Below are 12,537 nucleotides of genomic sequence, written 5' to 3' on the forward strand. Positions count from 1 at the left end.
TGCTGGCAGTTTCTTATCTAACAGAACAACTCTACAGTATGTTTTCTAATCCCTAACACACTATACTCGCATTGTTTGGACCATTTAACAACTATTCAGTTTTGCAAGAAAGAATTAATCACATAATTCAGTAATAATGTTTTAAAACATACCGCTAACATATACGGTATTTTACTTCTTAGATCACTATTTCTAAGGATAAGTTACAGAATACAAATGCATGATGTTCTACTTCTTCAAACCAGCTGCTCTTGTTAATGTCAAATGCAGAAACAACATTCCATTCCCACAATTCCCCCCTCTTTTTCTTTCAAAGTGTTGATTTCTGCAATTCCTTTTTTTCTTTTTTCTTTTTTTCTTTTTTTAAAGGTACGATTCTAAAAACTTCTTCATTTTCTTCATTCTCCATTTCATCTAATATCATCATTTTATCCGAGCGCGGTGGTGGTTCCACTGCTGTTTGCTGAGGCAGCGCAGTTTCTGTTAATCGCTGCACCAATCCCCCCACGCAGGGGATAATACAGCAACCGACGGCCGTCAGGACTCCTGCTGCCACAGTCAAAGAAGTAAATAAGGACACAATCATCCCTTTCCATTTGCCAAACCAGGACTCCAAACACCCAGTGAGGGAATTACCTATTCCTGAGTTTTCTGCTAATTCACTGGCAAGAGTAGTAAGCCCCCGTAATGCTCTAGTTATTGTGCTAGCTGGGGCTGTGTTATTTGCGATAAAGGTACAGCATTGGGTGCCCAACATCACACACACACACCCTTTTTCAGCTAATATCATGTCTAGGGCGATCCTATTCTCCCAGGCCATCCTGCTTGTAGCATTCAATTGTTCTGCAATTCCCTTTATTGCCTCCTTTGTATAGTTTATAAATCTCTGCTGATTGTAATAGATGTAGTTTATACAATCTACATTTTTGTTAATTGTCACCCACCAGAATAGAGATTCAAATCCTGCAGCAATTGATTTCTAGCCTTAAATTCATCAGGGACACCTCTGGGCACCCCAATTGAGTCTTTATATATTGTATCATCATCAAATGGGGCCCCTAGGCTCCTTCTGTTCCTTTTGCGAATGTGTGATAGATCCTTCTCAAATGCCAGAGTGAACGGTATAGCCAGTTGAACAAGTGCACAGGTACCTCCCCAATGAGATGGGAGAGTGGACCGTAAGATCTTCCCACCGCAATGCCACCAGAGATCCGCTCTGGGGATTCCCAGCCTTGAATAGTTCCCCGCCAAATCCTTCGTAACATCCAAGGTTCCACTGCACAGTGAGAAATTCCCGATAGGCCTGATAGCCCTCACACTCTGCCTTGAGAGACAAGCTGTACGGTTACCTATGGCCATGGAGAATGCAGGAGGGATTTTGGCATCTATCTCTGATATCCGGGGAAACAACAGGGAGAGTGATTTTCAGGCTTCATTTTCCCAGGCTGTTTTCTCCTGGTACAGGGCAACCATACATTGCATCCCTTGGGAATCCTTGGTCCACCCCGGAGGAAGGGGTACAACCTGAGCTACATGCCATCCCAATGCACAAGCATTGTCGGAGCTCGGCGGGAGACAAACACACGACCACAGAATTGATCAGAAAGTCTCAACTTTAATCAGAAGGTTGCGTGCATTTATGTTGGCGCTAATGAAGCTCATACACATTGCAAAGCCCGAGCTCCTGATAGGCTCTTCAGCTACTTGTTGCCCCAGCCCTTCTTTGTACTTTTTGTGATTAGACCATGCCATTCATCTTTCTTATTTCTACATTCTCCTACCTTCCTACACATCCTGTTACTTTGCTCAAGGACTCTCTCCTCGTTAGCCTTGTTTACATCCTGTTACATTGCTCAAGGACTCTCGTCTCACTAGCCAAATACTGTCTGTGTGGCCTTTCTCAGCCAGCCAGGTCTCAATCACGCTCTCCACACTTCCCCTGTTTTCTTTTTGGTCACCTAGGCTAGCTCCTACTAGCTTATCAATTGCTCGGTGTATTAAGCGCTGTAGACAAGAGAACACACATGGCACCACCAACAGTAACACAATTAACACCCCCAGTATCATAAGCATGAATTGTATGATGTCTAGAAACCAGGGACCAATTCCTAGCCCACGGAGCCAGTCCTCTAACCCCAAACCCTCTTCTTCCTGCAAATGGCTGGTGAGGGTCTGTAGCTTAGCTATTTGTTGGTGTATTGATGACGAGTGTTCCGTGAGGTTCATGCAGCACATTCCATCAAAGTCCTCACATCCGTGCCCATGAGCCAGCAGTAAAAAGTCTATAGTGGCGCGATTTTGCAGCGTGGCATGTCTGACTGAATCTGTATCTACCAACAATTCCTCTCATACCCTTGAAGTGGCATTTGTCTGCTTAGCCAATCAGAGCTGTGAGATGTTCTTTCTTCTTCTGAAGGTGTCCTTGGTTCTCATGCCACTTATCTTGCTCCGCAGCTGCTGCTCCGTGCAGTTTTTTCTTACGTTCCCACATTTCCCCCTTTTTTGTTTATTAGCAAACTTCTACCGTACTATAAAATAATAACACTAATTATATTAATAATACAATCAGTATAACTCAATCAAGGCCTCGATTGACAATACTATAAGTGTGAGAAAGGAAACAAGGCAAACATAACATCATGACAAGAAATACTGTTAACCTACTAAAAAGAACAAACACGTGTTTGGTCTGCAGCCCAACTTTCTGCAACCTGGAAATAAATCCCCAAGGGCCCCATTCTGTGCTAATCTCTAACTGCTTTGAAAGAAGTCTTCAACTTTTATATATTCTGATATATTGATTTTGAAAAATCACTAAGATTTGTACAACAGATGCTTTTAGAGTGCTCATGATTGTGCCTTTGGGCTAATAGAAAATTAATAGTTGAGGAACTTTGCATGCCAGATAGAACTAGGGGCATTATTACTTACTGACCCTCGAGAAACAACAACCTGCAGAAAAAGGGTGGTGAATGCGATAGGCAGTGCCAGCAGGGTGTCCCCTGCTTCAAGGTGCACTTTTCCTCTCTCACCCACCACAGATTCTCTCTTTCTTTTGTTCTTCTCAGGGTCCAAAGAGTATTTTCCATTTGTACACTGCATCCGCATGGCCAGTGCGTGATACAGAGGCCAAATGGAACATCTGCTTGCAGAATAAACTATCAAGGTTAACTCTCTTAGCGTGTGCCTTTGTCTCAGGTGCTTCATGATCATATTTTAAATTCCCGAATAGTGGGATGAAAGAGAGTTAATCATTCTATAATATAAGGTCATCCCTTTGCTTGGGATTCCTTTCCAGGTTTTGTCTTAGCACTACTAATACATTAAAATAGCTATCTCCATAGATTTCAGCATTAGTAACATTAAATCCTGTTAATTCACATTCAATCTATTACTAAAAAAAAATTAAAAAAAAATAAAAACCACACAACAACGGTTACTACTCTGCTGTTTGAAATACAACAAGTTACAAAGCAAAACCAAATAATAATAAGAAGCACACAATCCCAATCACTATGAGTTCATGGTCGTTTCAAGCCTGGTTTCAGTCTTTCTCATCGTTTCACATCCTGACACCGTTCTTTTTGTGGGTTCCGTGAGCTGCAGTGGCAGTACGCACAACCATTCCCCCTTCTTCCTTTTGCGCAAGCAAGACAGTAGTGGACAGTTTGTTAAGTAAGCATTTTACAATACGGATAACTATACTAATGGTTATAACGCCTATTCCTAGCAACAGCTCCTGGTATAAGGACAGCTAAATGCTACCCGTGCGCTATGTTTAGAGTGGATATCACGCATGTCCTGGAAAGTGAGAGAAAATATAGTGAATTTACCAATGTAACATGGACCCCCAAAAACATTTCCTGGTATTTCCAAACATAAAACATGTTTTCTTCCATCCCTTAGATGTGTTACCGACCTTTTGAGTTCCAAGAAGATTTAACTCCTGTGAGTCCCAGGGTATTGTGGTATTGAGACTCCTAAGAAGTTTAAAAAAGAACAATCATCTGGAGTATCCAGTACATTGCAACTACCTGTGGAGTAAGCAGAAAAGTCAGAATCATTGAGAAACAACATCCCTATAAAACAAGTTTGGAAGGGATCAGTGGCAGAAGCAAGTATTAAGCAGAAGTTGGTCCAGCCTGTTGATTTAGTCCAGGTGACCCACATATTTTGCCACGAGTTGATTTGGTGCGGTTCAGGTAGTGCTTCTGCACCAAGGGCAAACACTGCGAGCAGGAATCCAAATAGGGCCATCATCTGTGAAAAGGCAAAAATAACCTCTTTCTACAAGTATGGTAGTACTTGGGCCCTTCCAATCTCCAGTCAATGGATCTTTGTAAGATACTTTTGCAGTCTCAGATAGCATTCTCATACCAGTGCCTGAATGATGCACGGTTATAGCATGTATGAGCTATATGAGCCTCCTCGTACAAAAGGGAAGTTAAGGGAGAAAAGAACGCTCATGAGGCGATCTGGCACATCACGTGTATCGCTCATTCGGTTTAGTTGTGTTTTTAGTGTAGCATGTGTGCGCTCTATAATAGCCTGACCTGGAGGAGCATGTGGGATCCCGAACTTATGTTGAACTCCCCACTTTTGCAAAAAGGACGGTACTGACTGCAACTTTTAGGTTGGCCCATTATCCATTTTAATTTGTTTTGGAAGTCCCAAGATAGCAAGACATGCAATCCAATGTTTAATGACGTATCTAGCAGATTCACCCGCTAAGGGAGAAACCCATATAAATCCAGAGTAAGTGTCGATAGCAACATGAACACATCGCAATCAACCAAAACTCTGCAATATGGGTGACATCCGTTTGCCACACTTCCAATGCTTTCAATCCTCGGGGATTAGTCCCCAGCCCAAGGCCACTGTTATGGTAACTGCACTGTGGACATGTCTGAACTATCAACCTTGCATCATTCACACCAATATTAAACTGTCTATGTAAACCACGGGCATTTTGATGAAACATCTCATGAGAGATACGAGCAGCATCGAACAGATTAACAGGAGTTACAACAACCAATTTATCAGCAAACAGCATTACCCTGCCCTAAACCAACAGTGTTTAGGTGACTGCGAATGTGGATGACACAATATGGTTCCTTTCTTCGCCGTAATGTGTGTTTAAGACGTAAAAACAGAGAGATAAGGCACACATTCTTGTTGTCTCTAATGTGGGCATCCTCAATTCTTTGACATATGCCAGCCGCGTAGAGGGAATCAGTTACAACATTTAGAGGTTCATTTGGCCACACACTAAAGGCCCATAAAACTGCTTTTAGTTCCATAGTTTGTAAACTGTCTTGCAGCTCCATTGGCACAAACTGATGCTTCCAGCTATTGTCCCACTACACACAGACAGCTTTGTGGCTCCAGCATCCAGTGTCAGTATATACTGTGCGACCATCCACCGATCATTTCGAATACCGAGGTATTCCAATCCAGTCAGTTTTTTTCCAGAAACAACGCTACTCGCTGATCAGGGCGTTCTAAATGAAAATGACCAGGGTACCCTTCTGAAGCAAACTGTAAGGAGAGGGAGTGACAGTACGCCCACTCTGCCCACAGCAAGGTAAAAGGTAAACTAATATCGTCAGGTTCTTGCCCCGCTATGCAGAGAACTCTCTCTCTGCCCACATGAATCAGTTCAGCTACTATATTGATACGAGTCATCAAGGACGACCGAGGCTGAGCAGGGGGAAACAGCCATTTCAGCAAAAAAAAAAAAACAAAAACACAGAAGGAGAAGCAGAAGATTGTTTAGTAGGCCTGTTTTGAGGAGAAGTGTGGGTTTTTTTGTTTGTTTGTTTGTTTTTGTTTTCATTGACAAATGACTGTGACAGCATGCTTCTCCTGGACATACAAGACAAGGGAGATGTTGTGATGTAAGGACTGACAGTAGCTAGCTGCTGATTGAATCTGGGCGGTAATCTGAATTAGAGCCTGCTTAGCCTCAGGCGTCAATAGGATAGCATCATTAGCACATCTCCCTCTTGACAACAACAGTTCTAATTGAACATTGGAAATGCCAACCGTTGGCCGTAGCCATTGTAAGCGACCTAAAAGAGTTTGTAAGTCAGTGAGTGTGGAAATGTCAATTTTCAATTCTACAGTCTGAGGGCATATCATAGCATCTGATAATTTCCAACCCAAATTTAACATAGGAAAGGTGCGTTTCACTTTCCCCGGTGCCACTGTAAGGCCAAATTGAGAGAGATGGGAGATTAATTGCATTTCCCAGCTATTATCAAAAGGCTGTTCCTGAACAGCACAGTATGCCATCCATGTAATAATAAATAATCATATGAGGGTTTGCTTTACAAATAGGTTGCAAGGTGTGGCTACGAATATCTGACACATAATTGGAGAATTCTTCATGCCTTGAGGCAGTACAACCCATTGATACCGAGAGGCTGGCTCCACTTTATTGACAGATGGCACAGAGAAAGCAAAACACTTACAGTCTTTCTTGTGGTGTGTCTCCCATATTCCCCCTTTTTTGTTTATTAAGAATGGATTTCAATGTTAGATGAGTATGATGAATGATAGCTTGTCCAGTGGGAGAATGAGGAATGCCTGTAATATATCTAACACCCTATTCTTGGAGGGAAGTTCGAATGCCTTTAGAAATATAAGCAGGTCCGTTATTGGCTCTAAGTTACACGCAGGCTGCAGAGACGCAGCGTGAGGGGACGTAGGCGGGGTAGAGGAAAGCAGCGTCACCCCGAGCAACGGGGGTGGGGCGGAGGGTGGGAGCGGGATGAGCGCCAGGGACGGAGCCGAGGGCAGCAGCGATGGGGGGTGGGGGGGTGAGGGAAGGGAGGGAGTCGCGATTTCTTTTCCCCGCGGTCAGGGGTGGGGTCGGAGCTGCGGACCGAATGCGGAAGGCGGACCAGGGCTGCTTTCTGCACCGAGGGGTAGCGACGGGGGTGGGAGGGAGGGCGATGGGGAATAGACGGAAGAAATTCTTCCTTGTTGAATTTGTTTAAGCCCTTCCATTACTTGGTTCCAAACAGATAAAAGTTTAGCAGCCGTGCTGTCATAGTAACAAAAACCTCCCGGAGCTTTGCGCCAACCCTGCCTCAAAACTCTCCATAGAAAGAGAATCCAGTTTTCGGAAATTCAGGAACATTTTTGCTTTACCATTTGAGAAAAGTAACCAATGCTAAGGTAACTACAGGCTGATTCTGAAACGTCAACTAACTGTAACGCTGCAAGATTTACCGGCTGCTCCCTCACCAGTGAACTCCGCACAGATCCCGACCGCTCAGCCCCTGTCCCGCAGAACGGTGCGGGCGCGCGCGAAACGAGCTCTCCGTAGTTCAGTCGGGCGGCGCTGCCGGATGAGTCGGTGGAGCAAAAGGCACTGTCGGTAGGTCAGGACCCGTAGAAGGCACTAGTTGAGAGCCTCCGTCAGGCCCCGTATCTTTTTTTTGCCACATACAGATTTCCAGATTACATAATCGCTTTGTTAATATTTTAACCTTGCAATCCAGTTTTTCTAATCCCTCACCCTCACCGACGCTCTCTGATTCGGCAGGAGGCTGCTCCTGGCAGTGTCCATCAGGGGTGATGTCAGATATAGTCCTTTTTTCCTGCTGCACTACTGCAGATGACTCAGTAGCAGTGTCATTTGAAAGATCAGGAGCTGCAGCCCCTACCAATGCTTTTACTTGACCCGCCGAGGAACACACAGGGTGTGTGATACCCCGAACAGGCACGTCAAACTCTGAAGCCAAATTAGTTGTTGTACCAGCCAGTGCCTGCATAGCTGCAGCGGCTGCCTGTCGCTTGGCTTGCATAGCTTTCAAAGAGTTAATAACAGACCTCCACAAGGGGTCAAGGGGCCGCAGTAGTTTTTCTTCCTTTCCACCATTAATGACTGATTCCCACATGCAGTCCCCAATATCACACCATTTGTCGACGCTGAATATCAGCGCCACTTCTGACAAATGTCCCTTCTTCCGAGCCCAGTGCACCAGGGTCTCGGCCATGCCTTTAGGAGATGACTGCTCCCCTCTCTTAGAATATTTAACGGCAGTTTCTCCGCAGCTTCCCACTCCATCGTGGATACAGAGGGCGGGTCGCGACCCCGCTTCCAGCTAACCGCAGCACTTACGTCGGCGCCTAACCCAGCTACCGCAACACGGTGCCAACCTCTGTCGCGACCGTCCTGCCGTTGTCCACTTCCCCGAATCGTCCCACGAAGGGTCCCTGTTCGGGCGCCAAATGTGGGGAAGTCTCTGGACTCTCAGGACGCGCTAGAGACATAACAGCACACCAATGTGGTTAAAGGCTATTAGTCTGCTTTATTGTTAAGCACTACTCTATTTATACATGTTAACAGAGCATTCTGCAAAACACTCCTCAGCCGTTCACACAGGTGCTTAGCCAGTCAGAGCTGTGAGATGTTCTTTCTTCTTCTGAAGGTGTCCTTGGTTCTCACGCCACTTATCTTGCTCCGCAGCTGCTGCTCCGTGCAGTTTTTTCTTACGTTCCCACATTTCCCCCTTTTTTGTTTATTAGCAAACTTCTACCATACTATAAAATAATAACACTAATTATATTAATAATACAATCAGTATAACTCAATCAAGGCCTCGATTGACAATACTATAAGTGTGAGAAAGGAAACAAGGCAAACATAACATCATGACAAGAAATACTGTTAACCTACTAAAAAGAACAAACACGTGTTTGGTCTGCAGCCCAACTTTCTGCAACCTGGAAATAAATCCCCAAGGGCCCCATTCTGTGCTAATCTCTAACTGCTTTGAAAGAAGTCTTCAACTTTTATATATTCTGATATATTGATTTTGAAAAATCACTAAGATTTGTACAACAGATGCTTTTAGAGTGCTCATGATTGTGCCTTTGGGCTAATAGAAAATTAATAGTTGAGGAACTTTGCATGCCAGATAGAACTAGGGGCATTATTACTTACTGACCCTCGAGAAACAACAACCTGCAGAAAAAGGGTGGTGAATGCGATAGGCAGTGCCAGCAGGGTGTCCCCTGCTTCAAGGTGCACTTTTCCTCTCTCACCCACCACAGATTCTCTCTTTCTTTTGTTCTTCTCAGGGTCCAAAGAGTATTTTCCATTTGTACACTGCATCCGCATGGCCAGTGCGTGATACAGAGGCCAAATGGAACATCTGCTTGCAGAATAAACTATCAAGGTTAACTCTCTTAGCGTGTGCCTTTGTCTCAGGTGCTTCATGATCATATTTTAAATTCCCGAATAGTGGGATGAAAGAGAGTTAATCATTCTATAATATAAGGTCATCCCTTTGCTTGGGATTCCTTTCCAGGTTTTGTCTTAGCACTACTAATACATTAAAATAGCTATCTCCATAGATTTCAGCATTAGTAACATTAAATCCTGTTAATTCACATTCAATCTATTACTAAAAAAAAATTAAAAAAAAATAAAAACCACACAACAACGGTTACTACTCTGCTGTTTGAAATACAACAAGTTACAAAGCAAAACCAAATAATAATAAGAAGCACACAATCCCAATCACTATGAGTTCATGGTCGTTTCAAGCCTGGTTTCAGTCTTTCTCATCGTTTCACATCCTGACACCGTTCTTTTTGTGGGTTCCGTGAGCTGCAGTGGCAGTACGCACAACCATTCCCCCTTCTTCCTTTTGCGCAAGCAAGACAGTAGTGGACAGTTTGTTAAGTAAGCATTTTACAATACGGATAACTATACTAATGGTTATAACGCCTATTCCTAGCAACAGCTCCTGGTATAAGGACAGCTAAATGCTACCCGTGCGCTATGTTTAGAGTGGATATCACGCATGTCCTGGAAAGTGAGAGAAAATATAGTGAATTTACCAATGTAACATGGACCCCCAAAAACATTTCCTGGTATTTCCAAACATAAAACATGTTTTCTTCCATCCCTTAGATGTGTTACCGACCTTTTGAGTTCCAAGAAGATTTAACTCCTGTGAGTCCCAGGGTATTGTGGTATTGAGACTCCTAAGAAGTTTAAAAAAGAACAATCATCTGGAGTATCCAGTACATTGCAACTACCTGTGGAGTAAGCAGAAAAGTCAGAATCATTGAGAAACAACATCCCTATAAAACAAGTTTGGAAGGGATCAGTGGCAGAAGCAAGTATTAAGCAGAAGTTGGTCCAGCCTGTTGATTTAGTCCAGGTGACCCACATATTTTGCCACGAGTTGATTTGGTGCGGTTCAGGTAGTGCTTCTGCACCAAGGGCAAACACTGCGAGCAGGAATCCAAATAGGGCCATCATCTGTGAAAAGGCAAAAATAACCTCTTTCTACAAGTATGGTAGTACTTGGGCCCTTCCAATCTCCAGTCAATGGATCTTTGTAAGATACTTTTGCAGTCTCAGATAGCATTCTCATACCAGTGCCTGAATGATGCACGGTTATAGCATGTATGAGCTATATGAGCCTCCTCGTACAAAAGGGAAGTTAAGGGAGAAAAGAACGCTCATGAGGCGATCTGGCACATCACGTGTATCGCTCATTCGGTTTAGTTGTGTTTTTAGTGTAGCATGTGTGCGCTCTATAATAGCCTGACCTGGAGGAGCATGTGGGATCCCGAACTTATGTTGAACTCCCCACTTTTGCAAAAAGGACGGTACTGACTGCAACTTTTAGGTTGGCCCATTATCCATTTTAATTTGTTTTGGAAGTCCCAAGATAGCAAGACATGCAATCCAATGTTTAATGACGTATCTAGCAGATTCACCCGCTAAGGGAGAAACCCATATAAATCCAGAGTAAGTGTCGATAGCAACATGAACACATCGCAATCAACCAAAACTCTGCAATATGGGTGACATCCGTTTGCCACACTTCCAATGCTTTCAATCCTCGGGGATTAGTCCCCAGCCCAAGGCCACTGTTATGGTAACTGCACTGTGGACATGTCTGAACTATCAACCTTGCATCATTCACACCAATATTAAACTGTCTATGTAAACCACGGGCATTTTGATGAAACATCTCATGAGAGATACGAGCAGCATCGAACAGATTAACAGGAGTTACAACAACCAATTTATCAGCAAACAGCATTACCCTGCCCTAAACCAACAGTGTTTAGGTGACTGCGAATGTGGATGACACAATATGGTTCCTTTCTTCGCCGTAATGTGTGTTTAAGACGTAAAAACAGAGAGATAAGGCACACATTCTTGTTGTCTCTAATGTGGGCATCCTCAATTCTTTGACATATGCCAGCCGCGTAGAGGGAATCAGTTACAACATTTAGAGGTTCATTTGGCCACACACTAAAGGCCCATAAAACTGCTTTTAGTTCCATAGTTTGTAAACTGTCTTGCAGCTCCATTGGCACAAACTGATGCTTCCAGCTATTGTCCCACTACACACAGACAGCTTTGTGGCTCCAGCATCCAGTGTCAGTATATACTGTGCGACCATCCACCGATCATTTCGAATACCGAGGTATTCCAATCCAGTCAGTTTTTTTCCAGAAACAACGCTACTCGCTGATCAGGGCGTTCTAAATGAAAATGACCAGGGTACCCTTCTGAAGCAAACTGTAAGGAGAGGGAGTGACAGTACGCCCACTCTGCCCACAGCAAGGTAAAAGGTAAACTAATATCGTCAGGTTCTTGCCCCGCTATGCAGAGAACTCTCTCTCTGCCCACATGAATCAGTTCAGCTACTATATTGATACGAGTCATCAAGGACGACCGAGGCTGAGCAGGGGGAAACAGCCATTTCAGCAAAAAAAAAAAACAAAAACACAGAAGGAGAAGCAGAAGATTGTTTAGTAGGCCTGTTTTGAGGAGAAGTGTGGGTTTTTTTGTTTGTTTGTTTGTTTTTGTTTTCATTGACAAATGACTGTGACAGCATGCTTCTCCTGGACATACAAGACAAGGGAGATGTTGTGATGTAAGGACTGACAGTAGCTAGCTGCTGATTGAATCTGGGCGGTAATCTGAATTAGAGCCTGCTTAGCCTCAGGCGTCAATAGGATAGCATCATTAGCACATCTCCCTCTTGACAACAACAGTTCTAATTGAACATTGGAAATGCCAACCGTTGGCCGTAGCCATTGTAAGCGACCTAAAAGAGTTTGTAAGTCAGTGAGTGTGGAAATGTCAATTTTCAATTCTACAGTCTGAGGGCATATCATAGCATCTGATAATTTCCAACCCAAATTTAACATAGGAAAGGTGCGTTTCACTTTCCCCGGTGCCACTGTAAGGCCAAATTGAGAGAGATGGGAGATTAATTGCATTTCCCAGCTATTATCAAAAGGCTGTTCCTGAACAGCACAGTATGCCATCCATGTAATAATAAATAATCATATGAGGGTTTGCTTTACAAATAGGTTGCAAGGTGTGGCTACGAATATCTGACACATAATTGGAGAATTCTTCATGCCTTGAGGCAGTACAACCCATTGATACCGAGAGGCTGGCTCCACTTTATTGACAGATGGCACAGAGAAAGCAAAACACTTACAGTCTTTCTTGTGGTGTGTCTCCCATATTCCCCCTTTTTT

This window comes from Phasianus colchicus, chromosome 39 (assembly GCF_987193195.1).
Source record: "Phasianus colchicus chromosome 39, bPhaCol1.hap1.1, whole genome shotgun sequence".
Classification (NCBI taxonomy): Eukaryota; Metazoa; Chordata; class Aves; order Galliformes; family Phasianidae; genus Phasianus; species Phasianus colchicus.